The following is a 7472-nucleotide window of genomic DNA, read 5'->3' as shown; positions in this document are numbered from 1 at the left end:
TGCATGTCCACACTCCTGTAAGCACCCATCCCTGAGGCCCAACAAATTAACTGGTCCCCAGAGTGAACTTCGCCAGACTCCTGCCTCAGTTTGGGTTCCTGGTTGGGACCTTGAGAGGAGGGCAGACATTGCTTTACTCTCTCCCAAGGAAGGAATTTTAGCAGCAGTAGTTATTAGTCAGGAAACATCGATGGGCCCTGAAAAGGTAAATCATCAGCCCTGTTGGTTACCAAGAAGTCCACAGACCCTTTTTGGAAGAACCAACCATCAGAATCTGCTCATAAGGACTGGAGGTGTGGCCCAATGGTAGAAAGCATTCCCAGCATACACAAGCCCTGGGCTCTGTTCCCACCCTTGTAAATGATACATAAAGGTAGCTAATAATAATGGCTGCCATATACCAGTTTCCCTGTGTGTTGTTTATACACAGCCATTCAGCTTCAGCCTGGGGATGTTTTGAGGTAAACATTTCACACACTTCAAGGTGGGGCAGCCAAGACTCATTCACTGAGTGGCAGTGGCGCACACCTTTAATCCCAGCACTTGGGAGGCAGAGCCAGGTGGATCTCCTGAGTTTGAGGCCAGCTTTGTCTACAGAGTGAGATCCAGGACAGGCACCAAAACTACACAGAGAAACCCTGTCTCAAAAAACAAAACAAAACAAAACCAAAAAAGAGTGGTCCAGGATACCCAGGCTAGTTGGGAGGCAGAGCTAGACCCCAAACTTAGGCCTTCTGCACCCCAAGGCAGGCTCAGGGCCCATAACTGTTGGCGACCTTGATGGATCTTCTCTGCAGGCCACGCCTCTCCATCTTGCAGTGGCAGAGGCCTGGACCTCTCGCTTCAGCAAGTGTCCCTGGTCACTCGTGGTTTGTCATGCTCCTGTGTGTACCATGAGGCCACCAGCTGAGCCAACTGGGAGTCTGATCCCACAGGCAAAGGCACGGCCCAGGTACTCTCAGGGGTGACCTCGAAGAAGCCAGAGCTGAGGAGTCACAGAGAGGAGAGGCAGAAATCACTTCCTTAAACTCAGTGCTGCTTGCCAGGGGCCAGAGTCAGGGGCTTCCCTTTCAACTGGACTTGTCCCCGTGACACTTGCTCCTTGCTAGCGGCTTATTTTGCAGATACTTTATGGACTTTTTAAAAACCCTCCAATTCTGCTCTGGATCATAGGGCTCTGCCATGGCGGTACAGAAAGACCAGCAGCCTGAGAGGTCACCGGAACATCTGACCTTACACAAGCTGCAGAAGACAGAAGTTTTGATTCTGAAAATTTCTAACCATTTCTCTTGAGTTCTGTCCCCAGCTCTCCTGACCTCTTGGGGGGGGGGGGAGACCTGCACATCTGTGGTAGACACCCACAAATAAAACACAAAGCGTTAAAATCTGGTGGTGCCTCAGAGGTTAAGAGCACCAGCTGTTCTTTCAGAGGTTAAAATCAATGGAAAACCCAGAAATCACGGAAATGTTCACATGGAGCACCCAGAATCAAATCACAGCCGTTTCTGAGAAACGTTCCTCAGTTACTTGAAATACCTTACCGAGAAGGTCTCACTTAAGGGGAAGAGCCTTCACCACTGGCTTCCTGTGGGTGTGTCTCACAGGGGGACTTATAAACTTGGGTTCTTTTAGATCTCACAAGATGAAAGCGACCGAGCGCCTCTTAGGAGGCTTTTGTTTTAGTTTTTCCGAGACAGAGTCTTGCTATGTATCCCAGGTTGGCCTCCAGTTCACAGTTCTTCCCCCTCAGCCTGCCCTGTTCGGGAGTTACACCCAGCCAGTTTTAAGAAAAACAAGTTCTTGGCTTTAAGGGCTCATCCCTCAGCTCACTAGCCCACGTCTATTCTCTGGAGCCTCCCCACCCTTAAATAAACCATCTCTATTTCTATTTCTAACCAGCTGGCCTTGGGGCAGTCCTTTGGCCTAGGACACAAGAGCCTGGACTCGGGTGTCCTCTGAACTCTGATATGCAGTCTGGAACTAAGCATGGTTTTATTTTCTTATCTCTTTTTGGATTCAGGCTGAAGCCTAAATATAGCTTTCCCTGACATGCTGGACTTTCTCTCTGTTCTCTGACCTCTAAGCCTAAGCCTAATTAAAGGGCAGGACTTCCTCCTCCTGGCAGCTGGGATTTTCAGCTTCCCTGTTCCTTTTCTATCTATCTATCTATCTATCTATCTATCTATCTATCTATCTATCTATCTATCTATCTATCTATCTATCTACAGAGTCTCTCTACAGAGAGATCAGCCTGCCTCTGCCTCCCAAGGTCTGGGATTAAAAAGGTGTATGCCACCACACCTGGCCTTGCTCCATCTTTCTTTTCTTTCCTTTCCTTTTCTTTCTTCCTTCCTTCCTTTCTTCCTTTATTTCCTCTTTTCCTTACTTCCTTCCTTTTTTAAAAAAGATTTATTGGGCTGGGCAGTTGTGGCACACACCTATAACCATAGCACTTGGGAGGCAGAGGCAGGTGGATCTCTGAGTTCAAGGCCAGCTTGGTCTAAGGATTGAGTTTCAGGACAGCCAAGGCTACATAGAGAAACCCCGTCTCCAAACACCAAAAACCAAGAAAACAAAGAAAGATTTATTTATTTATGAATGTTCTGTATACAGGGGCTTTGTTAGCAGATACATCGGCACACAGGAAGAGAGCATCGAATCCCATCACAGACAGTTGTAAGCTACCATGTGGGTGCTAGGAATTGAACCCAGGTCCTCTGGAAGAGCAGCCTAGTGGTCTTAACCACTGAGCCATCTCTCCAGCCTCTACACCATTGGGGATCATCAAACTATAATATAAGGTTTCTGTAGCTTCTGAAACAACAAAAACCAAAGCAAGTTCCCTAAACTAAATGTGTTGTTCCCCCCACACACACACACACTTTTTTGAGATACAGCCTCAGGTATCCCCAGCTGACCTCTTTGTAGCTCAGAATGGCCCCGAAACCCTGATCCTCCTGCCTCCTCTCCAGGGCTAGCAATGCCCTGGGGACTGGGGTGGGGACACAACCCTCTAGCCAGGCTGTTCTGGCTGCTCTGTAAGGATGCTGTGCAGCTCTCCTTGGGGACACTGCCTTGAACCTGAACTACATCCACCAAGGTGGTCTAAGAATGCCTGGGACATCAAAGAAGGTGTGTCGATTTCTTCTCCCTTCATGTGGATTACTTTTTTTTTTTTTAAGATTTATTTATTTATTTATTATGTATATGGTGTTTTGCCTGCACACCAGAAGAGGGCGCCAGATCTCATTGTAGATGGTTGTGAGCCACTATGTGGTTGCTGGGAATTGAACTTAGGATCTTTGGAAGAACAGTCAGTACTCTTAACCTTCTGAGCCATCTCTCCAGCCCCCTTTATGTGTATTACTGATCAACATCTGCCATGAGTATTTTTTTTTTTACAACGAAAGAAAACTTTTCATTAAGTAACTATAATATCATCTCTTTGTTTTTGTTTTTTTATTTGTTTGTTTTGTTTTGTTTATGGTTTCTTGAGGAGGATCTCCCTCTCTTATGGAGCCCTGGCTGTCCTGGATCTCGCTCTGTAGACCAGGCTGGCCTTGAACTCACAGAGATCCACCTGCCTCTGCCTCCCCAGTGTGGGGATTAAAGGTGTGCACCCCTGCGCCCCATGTTTTTCTAGGTTACTCTGTCGCTGAACAGTTGTCTATCAAGGCCAGGTACAGGAGTGCACCCTTGTGGTTCCAGCTCCTTGGGTGGCTGATGCAAAGAGATTTCTCGAACCCAGGCATTCAGAGCTAATCTGGGCAACATAGCCAGACTCGGTATTTAACAGCAAAGTGCCGCTTGGGCAGCACATATCCTAAAATAGAAAGCGTACAGAGAAGACTGGCATGGCCCCTGCCCAAGGATGACATGCAAATTTAAAGCCACTTGTATTTTTAAAAACTGGCCAAAGAAACCCATCAGGAGAACAAAGCAGTTAGAGCCCAAATCTCCTGAAGACAGTAAGTAGTCCTAGCGGGGGTGGTTGGTATGAGGAGCCAGCTCTGCCTTCTGATAACACTTGATACTCTGTTTTTAAAAGGACAAGTGTTGTAGCAACAATGTTTTCGTTGGAAACTCAGTTTAAAATAAACACACTTTTGTTAAATGCCTCTCTCTATTTTATTTATTTATTTAGGCTTTTTTGGAAATAGGGTCTCACCATGTAAGCGCAGACTAGCCTGGAACTTGTCCTGCAGACCAGGCTGTGGGTTAGCCCTCAGTGGCTCTGTTCTCTGCAGACCAGGCTGTGGGTTAGTCCTCAGTGGCTCCGTTCTCTCCAGGCCGGACTGTGGGTTAGCCCTCAGTGGCTCTGTTCTCTCCAGGCCGGGCTGTGGGTTAGTCCTCAGTGGCTCCGTTCTCTTGCCACCAGCACACTGGCTCATTCTTTGACAGACCAACTGGATTTTATTTGCAAGTGAAGCAATGGACTTTTAATATAATTATTTCAAGTTAGCAGTCCCGTTTGTTTGTGCCCATGTATCGGAAGGCCCGCTGAATCACTGAAAAGTCATGTAGGAAGCATTTTGAGTCAAGGATGACTCCACTATGACTCACAGTGTGGGGAAAGAAACTGGTGTGCCTTGTGGAGTCTGGAAATGACCCTCCAGCCTCCTCAGGGCAGAGCGCTTCAGTGTTATCCTGCGCTGACTGACAGAGACTGGCAGTCTTCAGCATTTCACAACTGTCTGGGTCCCTGGGGCCCAGAAGGGGGAGGGCTCAATGGACGGGGGGGGGGCGAGGGGGAGGGAAGGGAGGCTGCCTGCGTCCAGGAGGCCACCTGTCAGCCCCAGCCCAGCCTTGCCCTGGGTGAAGTGTCGTGTCATCTCCCACCCCCCACCCCCTAACCCTCCCACCCCACCCCACCCCGTGCCTGTTTCCTTGCCTCAAGTCTGCAGGGATGCAGTCCAGAGCCAGATTTGACCCTAAGGGGGAAGTTACAGGAAGGGACTGCCTCTCCTCTTTCTGACCCCTTTTCTCTCTCTGTCCTGGCTGCCTCAGGGACGTGGAGAGAGCCTTTGGCCCGCTCCTTTCCCACTGGGCTCAGACTTCGTGGGCTCTGGGAGAGAACTCTGTGGTCACCCAACCTTCACGTCCCGTTCACCTGACACCCTTCCGTCGTTAGAGAATACAGAGGTGTATTTTTAAACCATGTGTTCATTCTTATTTGATGTGTGGGCGTGTTTGCTTGGATGTATGAATGCAGTGCCCGCAGCGGCGTGGAGCCCCGGTGGATCCCCATGCGGGTGCTGGGAAGGGGACGCAAGGCCTCCGCAAGATCAGCAAGTGCGGTTAAGGCCGAGCCTCTCCGCAGCCCTCTTTACTGATTCCGTCCTTCAGATGCCAAGGGTTCTGTAGGCTGGGCATACGGGCAAGCGGAGGTGGCAATGAGAAGTCACTCACAGCTGGGCATGGTGGCACACACCTGCAATCCCGGGCCTGGGAAGGTAGAGGCAGGGGGACCTCAAGCTTGAAGCGGCTTGTGCCACATAGAAAAAACCCTGTCTGGACAACGACAAAGAAACCCCTGGATCTGAGGCGGACCCCGGCTGCCTGTTCTTACTGTGTGATGACCCGGGAGATGCTACTGATCACTCTGAGCATCGGGCCCTTATTTGAAAAATGAGGCTCCCACCTGGCTTCCTGACTTGTGGAGGGGTAAAGTAAGATCACGTGGTGTGAAGAACACGTGCTCCTCAGGACACCTGCTATGTGTCTAGTCTGTCACGCACCTTGTCTCACTACTTACACACTGTCCCTTCACAGGCTGAACTCCAACATTCAGCACCTAAGTGTGAATTTGGAAAAATGTTACTCTGACTCTCTAGATGGAGCAGAGGGAACATTACTGCAGGTAAGCATCCTTAAAAAACAAAAACAAAACAAAGAGAAACGATAGGTACTTATACCACCCGGAGGCAAATCACAACGGTCAGTGCAAGGTAGAAACTGGATGCTAGATCGCTCACCGGCCAAGGGCAACTGCTGTTCTTGCAGAGGACCAGACCCAACCCTCGGCACCACACCAACAGCCTGTAACTCTGGCTTCCGGGGCTCCAAGGCCCGCTTCTGTCGCCTGCAGATGATGCTGCACACATCCACACAAATAAAATAATCGGGGCTGGAGAGATGGCTCAGTAGGTAGGGGTACACACACACACGTACACACACACACACACACACACACACACACACACACACACACATTCATTGGCTAACAACTAACTGCCTGTAACTCTTGCTCTGAGGGACCTGATGCCTCTGGTCTCTGCAGGCAGGTGCGCATGATTAAAAATAAAATAACTATTTAAAAAGCAAATCATGGGAAAAATCCTGGGCTGAACAGTGTACCTGCCCTAGGACCTCAGATGACCGTTTCTAAATGTGCAGTAGTGGTTTCCAGCCATGACCGTGCGTCTAAATTACCTGGTGATCCCTCCACCCCAAAAGTAGTGAGGTAACTTTATTTGGATTGAAACAGTCAAGATAGTAAATAGAGCGGTGGTTCCCAACCTTCCTAATGCTGCGACCCTTTAATACAGTTCCTCACGTTGTGCTGACCAACCACCATAACATTATTTCATTGCTACGTCATACCTGTAATTTTGCTACTGTTATGAATCGTAATGTAAATATCTGTGTTTTCCGATGGTCTTAGGCAACCCCTGTGAAAGCGCCATTGGCCCCACAGGGGTCGAGACCCACAGGTTGAGAACTGCTGGTACAGACTCTAGAGGGATTCACTACCAAGGCTGGCAGTGAGCCACACCAGTTAGTTCCCAGACACCCCTCCCCCTTTTTTTGAGACAAGGTAGCCCAGGCTGGTCTTGAACTCTATGTAACAGAGATAACCTTGAACTCCTGGTCCTCCTGCCTCTACCTCCCCAGTGCTGGGGCCTAGCCATATGACCCCACGCCCCACACCTAAATTTAAATATATGTATTTTCTCTAGCTTCACAACCAAGTTTTAAGTGTGAAATCCCACAACTGGGAGGCAGTGGCTGTATCAGTAAAACATACACACACACACACAGACACACACAGACACACACAGAGATACACACACACACAGACACAGACACACAGACACACACACACAGACACACACAGACACACACACACACAGACACAGACACACACAGACACACACAGAGATACACACACACACAGAGATACATACACACACAGACACAGACACACCGACACAGACACACACACATATACACACACACACAGATACACACACACACACAGATACATACACACACAGACACAGACACACACACACAGACACACACACACAGACAGACACACACACAGACACACAAAGACACACAGACACACACACACACACACACACACACACACACACACAGTCTAATTCTGAAGCTCAGAGGAGGAGAACAGAGACATGCTGGGGAGGACTCTTCAGCCACTGAGGAGAACTAACTGCTGCAGGCATTCC

General features: G+C 49.0%; 1 non-coding gene across 1 annotated transcript; it reads left to right on the top strand.

The window, feature by feature from the left end:
* The first annotated feature begins 3800 nt into the window (after positions 1-3800).
* On the top strand, positions 3801-3904 carry LOC114707963. Its single transcript, XR_003736728.1, has one exon. It is a non-coding gene; the product is annotated as a U6 spliceosomal RNA (small nuclear RNA).
* The last annotated feature ends 3568 nt before the right edge of the window (positions 3905-7472 follow it).

This window comes from Peromyscus leucopus, chromosome 6 (assembly GCF_004664715.2).
Source record: "Peromyscus leucopus breed LL Stock chromosome 6, UCI_PerLeu_2.1, whole genome shotgun sequence".
NCBI lineage: Eukaryota > Metazoa > Chordata > Mammalia > Rodentia > Cricetidae > Peromyscus > Peromyscus leucopus.
This window is presented reverse-complemented; position numbering and strand designations above follow the sequence as displayed.